This window comes from Rhynchophorus ferrugineus, unplaced genomic scaffold (genome assembly GCF_030347505.1).
Source record: "Rhynchophorus ferrugineus isolate W39M unplaced genomic scaffold, kcgeb_rfMv2 rfM2, whole genome shotgun sequence".
Taxonomy (NCBI): domain Eukaryota; kingdom Metazoa; phylum Arthropoda; class Insecta; order Coleoptera; family Curculionidae; genus Rhynchophorus; species Rhynchophorus ferrugineus.
Genome location: NW_027472581.1, coordinates 15,624,819 through 15,645,845, shown reverse-complemented (window position 1 = coordinate 15,645,845; position 21,027 = coordinate 15,624,819). Strand labels below are relative to the sequence as shown.

The window sequence follows — 21,027 nt, the reverse complement described above, 5'->3', positions numbered from 1 at the left end:
CAAGAGATAAAGGAGTGTTTCATAGATGCAAACCTACACTATGCGAACCTTGATTCCCAGACCGCTTTCTCCAGGAAAACTATGTTCCAAATTCAAATACTTCACGCTCAATACCCGTCCCGGAGCATTCTTTTGCAAACCAGCGTAGCCAAGGTAGCGAAATAGAGTCTAGCATATACATAGATGGCTAGACAATAAAGATGATGATGAAGGCAATAATCATAAACAAGATAAGAACTTCCAGACCTATATACTAAATAACTCACTTCTTTGATGGTTTGAAAATCATAATTAATGCTTTACCTATCCGAAAAGGACAAAACTTCAGCAAGAACCTGCACATTCATTAGAATTTACTCAACAAGACTATTCCAATCACGTTAAAATTACTCCCATAATAATATGCTGCGGGAATAATTTAAAAACAAAGATATTGTATATGATTGAAAGCCTGTGAATATTGGTGAGAACCACTCGGCTCGGTCTACTACGAATGAAACGACTAAATAACAAAATAGCCGCTATATCAAGAAAAGCCAGACAAATATTCTTTGTGACATGGCAATGCTCGTCCGTTGAAAAGGTTAAAGGGAAAATTCTACCCACCCGCTGTATTCTCCAGATATTGCTCCTGTAGATAACTATCTCCGGTTAAAGGCACACGGTCTGGCAGTACAATAATTTCATCCTTTTAGAAGATATCGATAACTTAGTCGATTCTTGGAGAGCCCGCAAATAAGAGGAATTTTATCGACATGGAATTGGCAGGTTAACAGAAAAATGGGACAAAGTTGTAGATAGTGCTGTGGATAGTATATGTTTTGTAATTAATTTGAATTCCTAATAGATCAGGATAGTGTATAGTTAAAAAGTGGATTATTTAGTTCAAAATAAAATTAGGAAGCTGCTGTTGCAATTCGAAGTGCATTACTACTTTTTATTTTATTTAGCGTATGAAAATATTAAACTGAAAGCCTGTCAATGTAATACCGCATAACACATTTAATAAAACATTAAATCTATTTTCAATGCTCTGCTCACCTCTAGCCTTTCTACAAAAAAAAACCTGATATCCGACAAAAAATAATGATGGAAAATGAAATATGGACAAAAAAAACATTTCGACCTATACGTTGTGTTTATATCATAATAAAACTGGCTAAAACCGAAATAATTGCCTATTTTGATGGTTTGTTTTTTTTTCTGTTATACAGAATTGATCAGTAGAGAGAAATTCTTTTCTCATGTTCTGGTTTAAAAAAATTCAATCTATATATTAATGAATACTTTTCCATGTTCTAAAACATATTATTATTTCTTTTCCTCTTGATGTCTCTAATTATAAAGAAGATTAATTTTTTATAACAATGTCCATATATTTGTTTTACCACAGAAGATATTCACGTGCATAAAACAAACAGAAAAAATAAAAATAATCTCGATTTACAAAACAGATTAGGAAGTTACAAAATTGTTCGGGCTGATTCACAGAACGGACTTAATGAGATTTATAATTTGAACCGAAACTAAACTTAATAAAACCTGAATGAACTCATCTGGTTGTTTAAATTGCTTCCTCATTCACACGATATGAGAATATATATTAGTTCAAGGAAAAAAAACACATGTGAATATTTTAGGTAATTTCAACCGCAAGATAACAGGATATGAAATATTAATGTATATCAAGTAATTGGCGAATTTATAATACAGGACCTTGCGTAAGTTCTCGCTGATTTTCTTTAAATATTAATATTTTATTCATTACTATATAAGAGAAAAAGTATTGTTCATCGAGAGCTAGTACTATTTCCCTCTTTTTACAAGTATCAATAGCGAATTTCCTGATGATACTAACCGGATTTAATATGAAAATGATGTAATATGCCTTCACTTGACCGTTAATTTCATACGTTCAACGATTCGGTTGCCTATAGAGCTAGTTCTTTCAATAAAATAAACAGTTAATGTAAATTTAAATGTCAGCTTTCCCATATTACTGGTCATGATTAGTTCTCCCATGAATGAATGTATTTCAGAAATGCCATTACCTAAGAGTCAAGGTTGTAATAAACCAAAGACATAATCCCTAGGAACGATCAAGATTACGAAAAACTACATAAACGTGTTCAACGGCCATGCAAATTATCGCCTGATTGTTATTAGTTTCTATCAATGAACGCTCTTGGTTTATTAATTAATGTACTTGTATTCTGCTGAGATAATTCGAGACCACACATGTTTTATCATCTGACAAGCATTTTATGTTTATTTCGCTTTTTGCCTAACAAATCATCAGATTAATAAACAGAACGTATTACACTGAACGATAAAATTTAACTTCTACTGTGTTAAATTAATTTAACTATGGTTAAATGAATATATTAATTTTATATGTGAGGTATAGAATATTCTAGTATGACAGTTTTTATTATTATAACTTTCTATTGTGACTATGTGTGATATATAAAAAATGCATATTAACCAGAATGGCAATTTGGAGAGATTGACAACGTAGCAGGTTAAGTTGGTTTGATTTTCCACCTGTTATAAATCTGTTGAAATGAGATTAGCCCTGGAAAATAAATTGGCAAAGTGTATTGTGACGAAGAATTAAAGAGATGGTTATTGCTGTATTAACAAATAGGTAGAAAAAGAAGCATAAATGTAGAGGATAGTGAGAAAATAAAGAAAGAGGTTATCTGACGTTAAAGCCATTATCGGCCCACGGAGATTCGCCTAATAAAAGCGCACCGATGCCGGACTGACTTATAAACCTCGACAAGAGAAAACGAGTTGAAAGACATATTATTTTTCAAAGAAATTGATTTAAAAAGCTCTTTTATAGCGGTACGATATTGCAGAGAATGTATCACTAACGACGACGGAAAAAGAAGAAAACTTAGTGCACAGAGGGTTTGGAAAGAGTACGACGATTAAAAGAAGCCCAAATAGAAGAGAGAAAAGGAATAGTTGGACATGATTATTAACTTGAAGGAACTAAGGGAAGAACAGGAGCTGGACAGGATCAGGGAGGAAAATGAGAAAAGATCTATTAAGATGGAGGCAAATGAGAAATAGGATTAGTTATATAGATGGAGAGAAAAGGAGACGCAATGCAGTTGTTCAAGGATTGGCTGTGAAAATAGAAAATGAGGACGAATTGAAGATTGACATGCAGCGTTTTGTAGCCTACTTTTGTTCAATTTCAATTCTTCGGGGTATTGCTTAATAGGTACGTGGTTTTTGGCGCTCTCTGATATCACAAACCATGAAGGAGATACGAGATACACTAAATAAAGGGGTCTAGCGAGAGGGTACAAGGAAAAATAGGATAGAATGTCACTATATCTATATCACTTATTTGGTACAATATTTCCAATCCTCTGTGGCGACCGCCACGACCCTTTAGGCCACCACCAATTCACCATCAATAACTACAAAGGTTGGCAACGCCGGTGGATTGGTACCATGCAGTTCCAGGGTATAAAAGACCATCACGACGACGTCTCTCGCTCTCTTTTCTTTTCACCGTCCCCTTGTAACAGTACCACTTCCACAGTGCTACCGTACTTCCTCTACTTAACCTAATATCCTGTCAATCCTCCTATCGACCACATGTATCAATCGTAAGTTAAAATAAACAACTTTGATTTAATCAGTGTTTTTAGTTCCCGTGCAAATTCCTTTCAAAAATAGTAGTGAGTGTTCTGATAAATGATCGCAGCGGCAGTCACACATTTCGACCGATTGACCGACCCGACGAACATTTCTACAATTGGTGACCCCGACGTGATCAAAGTGCCTAACAGGTAAATCAACTCAACATAAGCCACTCGACAGGTGCTTGACACGTGCATGGAAGGATAGCACGAGGAACGGAACTCATCAACATCACGTGGTCGACGACATCCCACGAGACTAGTCTGATGGACGAAAACCACAGAAGCCCATCATGTATACCAGCAACACATGAGCACCCTCGCATCACGAAACGGGACACGTAACACATTTACAGGTACCCTCAAACAAAGCTAAACGCCTCAAGACGAACGACGTCCTGCTACAGCTCCGATGGCAGCTGATCCCGTAAGACTCCTCGCTCAGGTTGGGATCCCCATCTCATCAGCAGTCCCCGGGCGTTTGTTTGCGTGATTGCGGGTGCATTCCGGAACTTGCACCACATATAGGTACGTTCCACGGCTGTTCCACTAGGAGGGGAGTTATGTGGCGACCGCCACGACCCTTTAGGCCACCACCAATTCACCATCAACAACCACAAAGGTTGGCAACGCCGGTGGATTGGTACCATGCAGTTCCAGGGTATAAAAGACGGTCACGACGACGTCTCGCTCTCTTTTCTTTTCACCGTCCCCTTGTAACAGTACCACTTCCACAGCGCTACCGTACTTCCTCTACTTAACCTAATATCCTGTCAATCCTCCAATCGACCACATGTATCAATCGTAAGTTAAAATAAACAACTTTGATTCAATCAGTGTTTTTAGTTCCCGTGCAAATTCCTTCCAAAAATAGTAGTGAGTGTTCTGATAAATGATCGCAGCGGCAGTCACACATTTCGACCGATTGACCGACCCGACGAACATTCCTACACCTCTACTAACAACTAATATTAATCAACTTACTCTCTAATTCTAATATACTATAAAAAAATAATATTTACAATATCAACCGAATTAATTTCCAACGTTAATTTTAAACGTTAGTTTCATGCAACGCAGCATGGGTATAGAAGAACTAGTAAAAAATGCCTTAGTATTGGAAGTATAGAGAAGTAGTGAGTATTGGAAGATAGGATGTGTGTAATTGAAATGAGAATAAACTAGTTAAATTGACAGAAATAGTGTATATTAACGAGAATATGTCTAAGGAATAGAGGCAAATGCAGGGAAAATTAAGAAATAAAACGAAGGCAGAGAGACAGAGAAAACAGGATCGGAAATCGGAAGTTGATAATATATGTAGAGAAGTGGACATGTAACAAGGATAATATATGTGGAGAGAGAAAAGAGGATGATAGGAGAGTATTTGAAAAACAGTTAATGGTGAGAAAAGGACAGTGGGACAGTGAGGTATGACGGCGGCAAAAAGTAAAGATATTGGTGAATCAAAATTGGGAAAAAACGACGACGAAAAAAGATAAAGTAAATGAGAATGAGGACAGAAAAATTAATTCATTTCTTATACTAGTATAACCACCACGTTTTTATATCAAAACAGACAGATGGACAAGCCAAATTTTGTCATTTTTTAATATTTAACAATTTTTGGGTGTTACTAGGACATTTAATGATTTTTATATTACGCAAAATAATAGCTCATTGATTTAAAATGTAGAAAAAACATGTGTATAGTTTACACATCGTTATTTTCAGTTATTTATTCAATAATTTCGCATTGACTTCTGTGATGTATACGAAGAACCTCCTGAAATAGAAATGATTCGTCTCGTCTCACTAAACTATAAATCGTTTTAAACAGAAACTGGTAATTTCTTATCTGAAAATTCTTTAAAACAAATTATAATACATTCCATTTCCATCAGGAAAGGTATGGGAATAATAATTATTAATTTATTTAACCGAGCGCTTTTTTCATACAGTCGTCATCGAAAGAAAACAAAAGCAACAATTACGACCGCGTATGCAGAACCGACGCCATTAAATCTACACAACTCAAAACGGCCGGTGCTCCTTTCTAACCCAGTTCCGGTTCCCGAGACACATTCAGGACGCCGCGTTCGCGAGAGACTCGCAAATTAACCGGGTAACGTGGAAATTAAACCGTGTTAAAACATCGAACTCGAAGGCCCATCGACACGGCCACACGTTTTCCGACGACAAGGAGACGAGAGAGTGAGCGAGAGAGGAAGAAAAATCGTCCCGAGGCCTAGAAAAGTTTCAGGCCGGTCGGGTGCTTTATTATTTGTTTACGTCTTTGATAGTTTACGACCAAATAACCAGTTACTTTTAAGAAACAAATATATAGTCCTTCCAATAAAACAGCCAATGCACATTTTCGACACCGTCGAACGTATTGCCCAATTCAGTTTAAATCAACATAAAATCCCTTTTATTATCCGAACATATTTCTTGCTCATTTTACTAATTAGCATGACTAGTGTCTAAATTTGGTACGACAACGTTGCATTATACATTTTGATAACGTGCATAGGCTGTTTTATTGGACATACTATAGTAATATATTTAAACAGTCGAACTAAACGATAGTGAATCCCTGATAATTACTACTTCAGTCCTTACGAATTCCTTTCCATATTAACTTTGAGAGACGAAAGGACCGAAATAATTGCGCTGTAGAGGTCAGTTATACATACAATTTCGGGAAAGAAATGGAAAGACATTATGGTTAGATTTTAGTATATTCCAAAGAAAAGTTTAATTTTGGATCAATCATTTTTATATTTTGCATATTTGATTTGACTGTAAAGAGGAATGAGGAAGAGAAGGTGAATAATGACCTCTAAATATTTGTGTGGCATGTTCTCAATCAATCTTGATCAACTATTTAACTACCACACTATTTTTAAATAAAACAGTGGTTTTACTTATTATTAATCAGGAATATTTTAAAATTATAACTCGTTGAAACTTAAATGAAAGTAGTTTTAACTTTCAGAAAGCTTGAACAAACATTGAGGAACTTCTAAAATCGAAAAACTCAACCAAAATGAAACCTAATAGCGGAGAAGATAACATAAATAGAGTCAAAAGTATTTTACTATCCTTGAATCTTTTTAAAGTTTAAAGTTTAAAATCTTCGTTTTTTTAATCCTATTAGATTAATAGATAACATTGAAAAATAGAGTTCCTAAATGCTGATGTACATTGTTATTTACAATCATATTACAAATAAAACATAAAACCATATATTTGCATATAAACATAAATTCCGCCATTATTTTCAAGGTTGCGGTAAAAACAGCAAGGTCAGAAAGTTAAAAATTTGTTGAATGAGGTAGTTGGCTGAAACTAACCGACTGAAATAATTGAAACTGAAACCATAGCAAAAAGTGGTCAATTACTAAACAGTCGATAGTTCCCAACGCTAGTTTTGACATGTCTAGGATTTGGTTTCAACGACATAGGAGCGGTGATTTTGACGTCAATGACAAAGAACTGCCCTGAGGACCAAAAAGAGTTCGAAGACTATGAATTTGCAAGATTTATTGGAAGAAAACTTTCAGGCAGATTAGGATTTAATGGGTCAGATCTGTAAAAGAACATGTGGAACAAGAAAAAAACGAGAACAAGAATGGATCTAATAAAAAGGAAAATGGCTAGCACACGAATTGGCAAAATGCCAACTAGAACTGTTTCAAAATCACGGCTTCAGTGATTACGAAAAAGCAAAAACAAAAGATTCTTCCTGTAGCTTTGTAACATCAAACTCAAAGCTTTTCCTACTTTGGAGAGGACTTTTTTATTTAATTTATTGAAGTATCAAACGTAAAGTTAGAAATACAAATACAAGAAATGTAAATATAAAATATTTCAACAATAAGCAGCACGATTTAAATGAGAATGAGGTCATATAAAAAGTGATTTTCATATCGTCATAAATATACAAAGATGCTCAAACGGCCTTTTAAAGAGGAACAGATTAGCAACATACTTCTATCATTTTTAATGAGCAACGAAGGGAGATTGAAATGGAAACAATGTTTGACAGTCTACGTTCGAGTTATACAATGCATACACCCTAACTTTAGGTGACAAACATGATCTAGCTGTTCCGAGATACTGCTTAACTAATAAACACAAATTAAAATCATGACTACATCATTTTAGATGTCCATATATAAAACGGGACAACTTTATCATATGCTGCGAATATTTAATGGGCTCAATGCGAATTTTCTAAATAATGTTGTGATTATATATTTATCAGTCTATTGGCTTTACGAATTTTTACACATTGAACATTTTATGATAAATATTCACTACCATATACTTCCTGTAATAAAAATATTAAAATTGCGGTTTTTCAAAGTTCCATATAAAATTACACAATGCATTTCTTCATTAAAACATTTTTAATTTCTTCCGGTAACGAAGGTCATGGCCAGATTAATATGTCTGCACCAGGCATGGAAGTGGTAACCTTATACCGCTGATTATAATACGACTTTGGCGCATGAGTAGTCCGCCTATAGTAGCATCAGTATCGTTAATGTTTGGTGCTTTCGTCCTGGTTGACAGCATTACTTTAGCGTAATCATTTTAATACTCTTAATCCTGCCTTTTTAAATTAATTGAGAGTTGCAAACAAACAAACAACTTCAGGTTTGCGATTTTGCAAATTTAAATAAAAGCGACATATAATTACTTACAAACATTTGGTGAAGCTTGATGAAAATTCCGATTACAACATTAGGATCCCTCAAACTAATATTGTTTTTGAGTGTAATCCAACTTACAGTGCCTGAAACAAAATAAATCAATTATTAAAACCAATTCGAAAAAAACATAAATGCACAACAATAAGTTAATTTTTTATCTCAACTAAAGGTGATGGGAAAACATTTATTTAATAGCTGGATTCAATTAATTTTAATTAAACGAATATACGGCTTCAATTGTACACGTTCCCGAGTTAGAAACGACAGAGAAAGTATTAGGAAATGAATATTGTGTTTTAACGATGTGCAGGTCTTCAACGCCCACATATACTGGAGGAGTGCTTGCTGTGTAACGTTAGAAAATATTATTTTCACTTCAAACGTAATTTTAAGCAGGTGTTATTAGGGTGGTATATTACTTGTTGACTGTAATTTGAGTTAATTAACGAAGGCAAATTATAAATCTAATTTTAAACGATTTATGGGAGAAATTAGAATAACACGAGAATTATTAAACTACAGAAATACTGGTTGATTTTGGAAATACTTGCTGTAGCTAGAGTGCTAAATTAAGAATGACGCCCGGAATTCGCGTTCAAGTGTAGCAGTTTATATATCTATAGCAGATATTTCTAAAATTAACGATTTAATCAGGGTTGTTTCTTTTCTTTCTGGCCTTGATAAAAATTGTTATGATTTTTTTTGCTTTCTTTGTTTTTTTTTTGAAGTTCTGATTATTACTAAGTTAATAAGACAGTTTTAAGATAGTTTTTTTATTGTTATTAATAGGACCTGGCATTACTTCTATATTCCATTAAAATTATTTTGTAGAAAACATACTTCAACATATAAAATTGAAAGCAAAAATGATATTTATCCTAACAAGTCTATCCTAACTTATTCTAAAGACTATTCCAACTTATTCTAGAGATTATTATTAAACCCTGTTATCTAATGATAATTTAGATTTACGCCCTATCAGCCAATACATTTGGTCTAGTTTAAGCTCAAGCTGTTTGCATTTTGTCACTATATGTTTTTTATATGTTTAACGTTGTCTGCTTGCGGAAGTTCATGATTCTTGTACAAAAGGTGAATGTTACATGGGTAGATTTTGTCTCATTTGCTTTCATACGCCACGTTTTCAACCACAATTCGACAGTGTTAAGATGAAGTTGGAGGTTTCTTGTGACTGATATTGGATCCTCGTGTGGTGATAAAACCGCTGTATCGTCAGCATATGTTGCAACAGTAGTGTTTCTTGAGGTCGGTAGGTCAGCTGTATACAATAAATATAACAATGAGCAAAAAACACTGCCCTGCGGAACACCCCAATATATTGGCTGTAGGTCAGCGTATTCGTCACCCTGTTTGACAATAAAATGTCTGTCTGTGAGGTATGATTTCAGCAGTTGAAAGTGCGTATGGGGCAGAAGCTTATTCAATTTAACGTGCAGTCCAGTGTGCCAGACCTTATCAAAGGCCGGAGGTATATCGAGAAATGCAGCAGAGGAAACATTTTTATCGTCTAAGTTTTTGTTAATTTGGTTGACAAATCTATGTATTTGTTCTGTTGTTGCGTGTTTATTACGGAAGTCAAATTGATGGTCTGGAATATTTTTCTCTTTTCTGCGATTATTTTAAGTCTCTTAATATATAGTTTTTCAAAAAGTTTAAGAGATCACAGGTAACAGGCTTATAGGACGATAGGAGGAGACGTTTTCTGATTTTTTCGTGAGGTTTTGCTCTAGTAATCTAAATTATAAAAAATTATATTAACATAATTATAAAAAATTATACACAACAACTGTTATACACTTACAATTATTACCCATCAGAAGAAAAAATAAAATATTAATATTTAATGTGAATAACAGCGAAGTATCATATAACTAAAACAATAAAATAAATTTTAAAATCCTTCAGTTCCAATCAACTTTTGAGAACACATCTTTCCATATGAACTTCTAATAATCTTATTTCTCATATTATTCATATCAATGAATATAACCCGCATAATAACTAAAGCCTCACTACCATTAGAACAAAAAGTATGAAACCTGTATTAATAAATCAAATCTGTCAAACTCGGGACTTTCAATGAGGAGCCGTTTTGTACCTGCCTAGCAAGGAAGACAGTTTAATTGAAAATTTAAAAGTCAATTAAAGGCGAGGGGTCTATCGATCACTGGGCCATTTATTTATTATTTGTTTCCATTAATTAATTTTCTTAGGTTCTATAATTTTCATTGGTTTAACGTATTGGTTGAACGTAAATATCCTGAAGAAAGGGAAATAACCATTCATCAAGCCAGTTTTTAACTTCTATTAAATCGACAAAGTGCTGCTTTGCAAACTCGTGCCCCGTCGATGCGAAACGGAGGTAGTCAATTCAATCCAGGTCTGGAGAGTAAGGCGTATGCGATAAAACTTTCCATCCAAGTGATTTTAAGAGTTCTTTGACCTGTTTTGATGGATGAGAAGGCGCGTTATCATGCTACAGTCGTCTTATAATCTTTGGGCGTATTGTGAACGTTTTCGATCAGTGACGTGTTGAGAGTGACTGTTTGTTATCGGTAGCAATCAGTATAACTGTTTCTCCAGGTTTCCAATATCAGTGTGGTCTAACCACACACAAACTTTGGTTTTGCAATCAAAATGTTTTGACCTTGCATGATGCATGATTGCAACATGTTTTTTTCGCTTGGGATTTTCGAAATAAATCCATTTTGCAACTTCCAATTTTTCTGCCAATTGTGTTTGAGTTTGTGTTGAGTCTTTTTCAACCTTTTCGATCTACTAGGAGATTTTTTGTCTTGAATGTTGAAATCACCACGTTGGAATTGTCAAAATCACGTTTCACATGTTCTTATGATTGAAGCATGCTCACCGAAAGTCTTTACCAACAAACGATGACATTCAGCGAACAAACCAAACCAAACCAAACCAATAACGCTGTTATTTTGGTGGAACGTAGCTTGTATCGATTTGAAGTTAATATCAGTAGAATAAAACTGTAAAATTGCATATATCAAATGTAATATTATATGTTTCAAATCAAAATATTGCATTTTTATGGTTAGTGAAATATGTTACCAAAAAAAGGAATTATACCTGGCGGATGCGAAAATGGAGGTAGAAATTACAGGAGACAGATTTCATTAATTAAAAAAAATATTAGCTACATTTTATGAGTTACGAATTTACTTATTAATTTCAGTATGTGTCATTTTGTGGAAGTGTGAACAAAAAATGGTTTCGGTACACTGAAAATGTCTACATTTGTATCGACTAAATCGCACTTGCGGGAAGCTTTACTTTTTTAAATTAATTTGGTTGAAGGTTATCGAATGCTATGAGAAACTAACGGCAACCATGCTCCATTGATTTAAACATGTGAGCACTGGTTTTGACCATTTAGAAGTGGTGATTTTGTAACCGAAGGAAAACAGCATTCTAGACAGTCAAAAAAATTTGAGGGCATTACTCCATGGATCAATGGGACTATTGACTACAATTGATGCGTTTAAGGAGAATACTGCGCAAGAACGGCAAGAGCAGCGCCTCACTTTTCATGAAGATATCAAAAAAATAGGTCACTTCGTGGATAGCCTCAAAAGATATATCGTTCATTCGAGATGAAATCCGTAAATTGCCTGAAATATGGGAAAATTAACGGCTATCGATTGACAATACTTTAAATAAAATACATTGTACTTATTTTTCACATTAAGGCTCCAAATTTAAAAAAAATCCTTTCAAACCAATTTATAGGCCTGTAAAATGAATTGAAGCGATTTATTTTAGTCACCTGTAGAGTCGCAGAAGCCTTGATATTGGTTCGATTCTTATTCCAATAAGATACAATGAGGATGATGAATCGTTAAAAATGGCTAATACTTGAAGGTTGTATTTGAGGCAGATGACAACATTATCACATCAATTAAATGTTCTATTTTCTAATTAAAAATGTTTTATAAGAAAGAAGTTATTCTATGATGGATCATCTGAATCGTAGAACAATGAATGTTTAACTATTTCTTGTGGTGGAATACGTATCGCGAACACAAGCCCAAGGCCTCTAAAAGTTACAGGCCGGAGATAGGCGGCAACGTCGCGATCTGCCGCTACTCGGAACGGTATCGCCTCGACTTCGGAAAGAATTCCATTTCGGCCGTCGGTACGTCGCGCGCGACACGGTAGTCCCCTCTGCCCCCACGCCCCAAACCCCTCCGCGAAGCGGTCAATGCCTGCTAACTGTTCCGACGGGACCGGCGGTGGGAGATGGACAGAGAGGGCCGGGCCGGGGGACGGGCGGTTAATGTGGTGGTGGAGCGAGGAACGGAGAAGCCTGTGGATCGGAACGAACGTGGATTTATCGTCGGCGGTGTATCTCGACGACGACGAAAAGAGGTTGAAGGGGGCAGGAGGGGGACGAGGGACACGAAGGGTGGGAGCCGAACTGGGTGACGGTGGTGGTGGTGGTTTTGGTGATGTTTCGAAACTGAGTTGCGTGTTCGTCTTCGGCATCGGTTTTACGTGACCGAAATTGTTCGGTAATTAATTTGCCGCGCGATAGTCTTTTTTGCGTATCCGTATAGCTTCGCGAACAACAGTTCATCTACCGGTAACTGGAGTGGACGTTAGTTGTCCGGTTAATGTCATCTAGGAGAACAATAAAAAATATCTAGTTATACAAATATGCAACTACGTTCAAATTTCCCATAATAACATAGAAAAGTAATGACATTTTTATAAATATCACTTTCAAATGGTATAATAAAACAACTTAACGGTTCCATAAAATGGCATCGTCACTTTCAAAGTGTTGTTCTTCAAAAAATATATAAGGACCTCGCTAAAAATAAAAAAAAAATAATGAAACTACACAAAAAAAAACACGGACGGAGAAATCGGCGAATATACATCAAAAAATATATATATACATCCGAACACAGAACCTCGTCCTTTTTCGGTTAAGTCGGCTAATTATTACTCAAAATATCTATTACTGTTATTGGTTATGATCACAACTAAAAGAAGCCTAGAAAGAGGATCTTGAGAGGAGAAAAACTTGATAAGTTTTTTTCAAATCTCACCTAGAGTAAAAGAAGTGAATTGACGCCATGCTACCACCCTAGTCACAAAATGTCTTGTTTGTCAGGAAGAGGCAAATAATTCAAAGTCTTGACTTCGTGCCTAGAGATGCCTAGATTTTCAATAATTTATTTTTTCAATATTTTTTATTTGATGGAAGTAAAAACCTTATCATCCTGGAACGCTATCTAAATATAAAAAATATATTCATACAACTTGTATTAGTTTGTGCTCATCAGGATCTGTAGAAAGATTATTTTCTTTAGTAGGTTTTATTAGCTCCCCAAAGAGAGGAAATTCTTCTGTTACTGGTTAATAGGCATGGCTGAATTAGTTTTGTTCTATTTACATAACCTAGCATCTAACTGCATTTTATATTTCATATTTCAAATACTCGAGTCACTTTGTATTATTTTGTAGAGGAGAGAGTATTGCGTAATTTGTATTTTAATTAAAGAAAAGCTTGCATTTTATCCAGTTCTGCTCATATTGATATTTTCTTTGATTTCTCCACTTCGTTAGGTCCTTATTTATTCTTGTATATTTTTAGTGTGTCTTACTTTACTTTTCCTCAACTTAAACTAATTTATTATCTGAGTTTTCTATTTTGAAATGTTTATCAATATTAATCTGAAGATCAATCGTTAAAACATTAATATTTCTCAATGTAATTAGTCTCCCTCCGTCATATTTCTCAAATTGTTTCGTTTATTTTTTATGGGTCCTATATTGCTATATAATAAGTTTTACCTCTTTAGTAAATTTAACACTGTAGTTGATTTTTTATCTGTTATTTAATTACTTTATACTATACATTTTTGTTTTACTCAGCAGGTCCCTTTACAATTAATCTGATATTTTTCAAAACTGTACGAAATGTAAATGGAAAGAAAAATAATCCAATTCAAAAATAATTAAAAAATCATCAGCACCATGTAGTAAATGTTAAATATCAATTCAGTGAATAAAACAATAAGGAACTTTTAATATTTTTAGAAATATTCTGAAAGCTGATAACACTCTAAATCTAATCAACAATCGATAAAAATATTAAAATCATTTTGTTTATTTCTACACCTAATCTCGTCAATTTGAAAACAATGACGTTATATTTAACGAATTTACTACGTTACTATTGTTTTCAAAATGTTAAATTACAGTAATTAAAAGATTATCACTATGAATATTGTAGTCACTATGATTATTTTATTTATAATTATTTTTATTTTTAGCGTAATAACTATGAAACAACTATAACGAAGTAATATGTAGAACAACATAGATTAACGTAGATCCAAATAATATTAATTATCTTTTCACAAAGTGATGATAGCATCTTGTATAGTTAAATTACGGAAGAAAGTTTTTCATTAATTATTTATACTGATAATTTCGATCCAACCACTTATTTGGAGATTTTTCAATTTTAATTCTATAAAATTTATACTAATTTTAAAATTATGTTTCTTTTTATTTTCTCGAATATTTTCTTCGAATTCTTCCTTTTTTTATTAAGAAGAAAAGTAGAACAAGAAGAAAGTAGAAATGTGTAGAAGAACTTAATGTGTTGCTATATGGTCTCAGGTTGTTACCCTACTTCAATAAGAAAGTAAGAACTAAAAAGATAATCTTGAAAGTTGATAAGTTAACAATAATGATAGTTCGACGAGAAAATTCAAAGGTTCTTGGCCAAACACATCAACTTACAATCATTATATGTCAAGATGTATCAAGATAAATATAAGTTCGAAGTGCTGGTCCACAATTGAAGAACTCTTAGACCACCTTTCTCAACTGACCACTTGACACAATGAGGTTTTACTTGGTCTCCTAACTCAAGTTACACAGGACCTCGTATCTCACTTCTTATTAGCTCCACACTCAAATAAAACTCAATATTAAAATCTAAGGGCAATTAGTAACGGATGTTTCTTTATGTACCTGAACGTCGACATGTAAAGTTCATTTAACTGGAGTTAGGGAAAATAAATTGTAAACCATTTCACATATTATAATCCTAATATTATATCCTTTCACATCTTATTACACGAAAATGCATAAAACATATGAATAATGATGTAAAATATGACATAATACACAAATCACTACAAATCATTTCACTACAACCTCCGCATACTAATCCGACAAGGTGGTGATGTGACGACATTGAAGCGAATTAAAAAAAAAAACATCGAAACCGAGGAGTGTTTTAAATACTTGTAGCGTTGTCGTATATAAAAAACACTAACAACATCCTATAACGCAGAACTAAATAAAACACCACAATTTTATTCTAATTATCGATAATAAAACTATTCAAGGTTTTTTTTTTTGTACGGGCCGAAACCAGTTCAGGGCATACCTTGACCTTTCTTATCCAGAGACAACGAAACAAACGCCATTAACCGATGAACCCTTCGACAAAATCGCAGCACACTAATCGTCATTTCGGTCGGTTATATTTAGAAAACGCTGCATATCTGACAACTTCATTAATTTATCATCGTCTTTCCTATATTCAATTGACTGGCTATTTTTATTCAATGTAATCATAACCTTCGCGGCTCGTTGTAGTTTATCGCTCGAATTTATAAGTAATTGGACGAGTACGAGAGCGAAAACGCTCGAATATAGATGTCCTTGTTTCGAAAATAAATAACCGATATAAATGGGGTAAACTATTTTTAAGTTTTACTAATAACAAACGATTTATTATTGGTAAAGAGTTATCAGCGTGTCGTATAAATAAATAAATCGATGTACATATTATCATCGCCTTATATATATATATATATATATATATATACTAGAACAGCAACGACTTTTTGTTATTGTTCTAATTTGGCTAGAACATTTTGTCAGGTATTAAACAAAAATGTGTGTATATAGTAGAATATAAAATATGTGTAGTAGATAGGTTAGGTATGGTTTTTGTTTATTTTTATTTTGTTATTATAAGGATTATTATGTACATATTTTATATTAAAACGTTTTTTTTGTGTTACAAATCTAAGTTTGATTATTTTTTCTTTTTAGTGAGCTCCTTATTAAGTCGGTTAAATTTTTTTGTTAAAAATATTTTATTTTTTCCTTTTTAGTGTTAGATATTTACCCAATAAATTACGCAGTTATTTTATTAAGTATTACATGGCCCAATTAAAAGCACAGCCCTTATGAGAAAAAATAGCAGTAATTTAACGATGATTAAAAATAAAGAACGCCTCAGTACCTGGTGTCCGCTACCTAGTCTAGGTACCTGACAAATTTTCCAACCAAACTATAACAAAAAAAGGTGCTGCCCTCGTTGAGAATCGAAGACGCGTGTGAGCATAATATCCTAATCGGTACACCATTCAAACTGTTGCTATTTTGTTTCAACGACGTCTTATATCAAAAGGTTAGTGCATGAAAAGCAAACTGAATGCTATTTACACTAAATTACTTCTAATTTTTCGTCGCATCAGCTCAGAAATAACATTATAAACAAATATCTGATTATTTTAGAAAAAAATATGTGAAAATTTTGAGCGTGCCTTTGAAATTTGAGCGTCTCACTCGATTTCCTCCCCTTCCCCCCCAGAGATCCTGACTTGGTTAAAATGAGACCACCTCGGAAGAGTACTCTTTCTAATAAGAAAATAATTTTGAAAATCGTTCCCTAATTGACGGAGAAATCGGCGAAAATACATTAGAAAAAATACACAGTGGAACATAGAACCTCCTCCTTTTTCGAATTCAGTTAAAAAACTAGAAAAATATGTAGTGTCGTGTGCTTGAAAAATCTTTCATACTTTATGGAAAATATTTACTCTTGCTTAGACATTTAATATCAAATCTTTCACACAGCCTCAAGCAAAAATTATTCATTAAGTCAGCCAACGAATAACTACATTCTCAACTTGAGTCATTACGTCATGGCTAACTAAGACCACAACGTAACTGTACTTATGATATAATGGTAATATTTATAAACATGCTTTGTTTTGTTGTAGCGATTCTGGATGCAAATAAAACATATCTTGCATTGAAAAAACAAAAAATAATCAACCGAATAAAACAATGGACGGTCTTTTCTCAGGAATGATTTCATACTGACGCGACGACGCTATTGTTCTTGTTAAGCATTGAAACGTATTATATACTTTGGCTTTTATATTGAATGTTTGGCAAAATATAGTAAAACCAAGTTGAACATATTGAAACCAGAGAGTTTTTTTAGAATTTTTATGTTAAATATGTTCAAAATAATTTATTCCGTGTGATGAGTAGAAATTATATGGCTGAAATTTTGCAGGTATATACGTTTTAATCGCCACTAACAATTATTAATACTTTGATTTGTCACCTACTAGGAAATACAATTTTTGTAAATGTAAATGTTTGCGTAATATATGATCAAATTACACGTTGTTTACACGTTTTTTGTTATTTTTTTATTATTTTATTAATTACATCTTACATTAGATATGCTTAGTAAAAAGTTTATTTACAAATTAATTTATTACTATTGTACTATTGTACTTGCATCAATATACAAGCTGGGCGAGTGTGGGATGAATACCATAGTATGTATTTCCCAAATTAGAACTAAATTATTATAAGTAATTATATATATATATATATATATATATATATTATAATATATTATAAGTAATTAATATAATAATTAAGTATTGGAAATTTGAATAAGTTCTCGCTGTATTCTGAGAGATAACGTTATCATTATTGCGTTTGTGTAGTTTACAACGATAACGCATTTTAAGCAAATTTGAAATCCAATGTCTTATAATTTCTACGAAGTGTAAACATATTACAAAAATTAAACACGTCGAGGTTCGTGCTAAAATAAAGAGAATATGCAGCAAATTATTCTGCACTATTTAGTTCAAAAAAAGCTGCAACTGAAGCATTCAATATTCCTATGAGAAAAAGCGCGCATAATGGGTTTAAGATGTTTTATCACCCAGCTATAGTTTGTTAGAAGTTGCTTAAATTGAAATAAACCATCAGAGGAGGTTACTGCTGATTATAGTTGATGTATTGAACTGCGTATTAATTAGTAATAAGTAATTTAACACCAGCTTGGTTGGCGCTTGATCTAGGCTAGAAAACTACTGTTGCGATAGCCGCAGGTTACAATCTTAATTCATGGTTGTAAATTTATGTTTGTGATTTACGTTTAAGTTTTTGTAATAGAAATTAATAATATTTTAGCCGGAAATACCGTTAAAAAAGAAAAAAGCGTATATTTGTTTTAATTAAATCACTAAATGGACCTACAACCCGTATAAATAACATCATCTCCCATAAAATTTCTAAAAATATCTCCCGTTTATCATGAAATGCATAAAGCATATCAATCAAGTTGGTTGAATAAATAACTATTAGAAATAGATTTTATTTATGATTTAAATAGGATTGTATTTAACAGGAATAAGAGAACTATTTGTGAATAATCACTACATAGTATAAAACAAAGTCGCCTTTTCTGTCCCTATATTCCTATGTGCGCTTAAATCTTTAAAACTACGCAACGGATTTTGATGCGGTTTTTTTCAATAGATAGAGTGATTCAAGAGGAAGGTTTATATGTATAACACATGCATAATATACTAAGGCAACATTGCTAATTTTAGAGGTTTCTAACGTGATGTCGTAAATTAACCTATTTTTTTAGGCTTATTTAGCAATTAGCAAAAACGTTGCCTAACCCTACGAGTTAGATCAAATTAATGTACTACAGTATTGTACACCATAAAAAGGTCTACAAAAAAGTCCGCGATGGTATATGTTTATCTTTTAGGGATAACCCACATTAACCATTTTTATTGTTTACTTTTTACGTGAGAAAATGGCTTATTTACGAAGCTATTTTAAGCAATACGGCATTAATCCTTATCGAATTAAGTACCTTAAATACAGTGTGCAATTAATATAGATCAATATGGTTCCTTACAGCATGTAAATTAAACAAATATTTTCGGAGATATTACAAATTTAAAATTTGCGTTTAAAAATGTGTAATGTAATAAAAATTGTATGAATTTAGATATTCCAAAGATAGCAGGAAATCTTCATAGTAAGTATAGGGGAAGAGGAATTGTTTTACTCCAAATTTAATGCGTGCAGGCCAAGGGCAGTAATGAATGAACCAAAAATACTGGATCGATTTTAATCATGTTTTCATTGAGTGACATAGGCATATATATTTTATGCCCGTGCAAAGTCGGAGCGGGCCGCTATGTTTTTATATACAACGTTCATATTTTTTCTGTAGTGTATTTAATTTAGTATCAGCATTGCACCCGTGCGAAGCCGGGGCGGGTCGCTAGTCTTTCCATAATTCGCGAAGCCTATTAACAATTTATTACGAGGTTCAACTAAGAAGGTATCCATCCGTTCGTACTCATTTACAACAAAATAAACAAGACCTTTCTCGCGTCATACTACGGTATCCGTCTGGCTTCGCTAATTTTATTGCTGGCTTAATGTCATACTTAGTAGAATGAATATTAATAAACCTACAGGAGAGTTGACCACTAGTAAATAATATCGTTCGACATAATTTACTAGTAGAGTGCTACCACTAATTCGCTAAAAAAAGCAGCCGAGCTAAAAATAAAATAGCTATATTAGCGTCTTAAAACACGGTATTGCGTAAGACAGTAAACCTACCTAAATACGTACGCAATGAAGATTTTCATCCAGAAATCCCTACCATCAAAAAAAAATCAAAATGAACGATAGGAAGCATGAGACTAGGCGGAGACACCTCCAGGCCTGAACTTCCAGGCTCTGCAACTACAAGACGGACAATACCTTGTTCGTACCTTAAGAGGACGGAACACAGGATGGAAAATCTGGGAAGGATTGCCTTCGTTTTAGTTTGTCAAATAATTTGTTTATTTTGTTTGTAAAAAATGTTGAATACTGATTAGAAATACCGACCACAATTAGCAAACCACGATTAGAATATATAATGTGTTAAACATTTTATTTATAACATTTTTATTAGATACACTTAGTACAATCTTAATTATTATTATTATTACAATTAATTTATTACTACTTTTCCTATGTGCTTGGATTAATTAACAAGCAAGACGAGTGCGAGAAAATACATCAGTATGTATTCCTCCATTATAAAATTATAATTATTTATTAATTATTAACTTATAGCTATAGTTTACACTAGTAATACACACTAAATGTTCACACAAGTTCGTATGGTTTTGTTCGTTTCAATCTCCCGACATCCTGCGCGCTGTGCAGCAGTTCTATTGCTTCCACGTTAGTATGATTTAGTAATCTTCTTTCGTGTTTCAAGGCGAAATCCTGCACAACTTCGCAAATCCATTTGATTTCCAGGTCATCGTGCAGTTTTTCATTGGTTACATAGCGATAGGCATTGGTAATCAATCGAAGAACCTTGTTTTGACAGCGCTGTATGACTAACTGGTTTGAATTTTTAGTGCAACCCCATATTTGCACCCCATAGGTCCAAATTGGCTTTATAATTGTATTATAGATCAACCTCTTTGATTTTA

The 21,027-nt window shown here is 33.3% G+C and overlaps 1 protein-coding gene across 4 annotated transcripts in view; it reads right to left on the bottom strand.

Annotated features, from left to right (window-relative positions):
- LOC143189964 (uncharacterized) overlaps positions 1 to 21,027 on the bottom strand; it is a 400,785-nt gene that overhangs the window by 108,158 nt on the left and 271,600 nt on the right. For all 4 annotated transcript variants that reach the window (XM_076393986.1, XM_076393988.1, XM_076393984.1 and 1 more), the window contains one exon: positions 8,375 to 8,466. The gene's annotated coding sequence lies outside the window, so the exon portion shown is untranslated. The remainder of the gene's footprint in view (positions 1 to 8,374; positions 8,467 to 21,027) is intronic.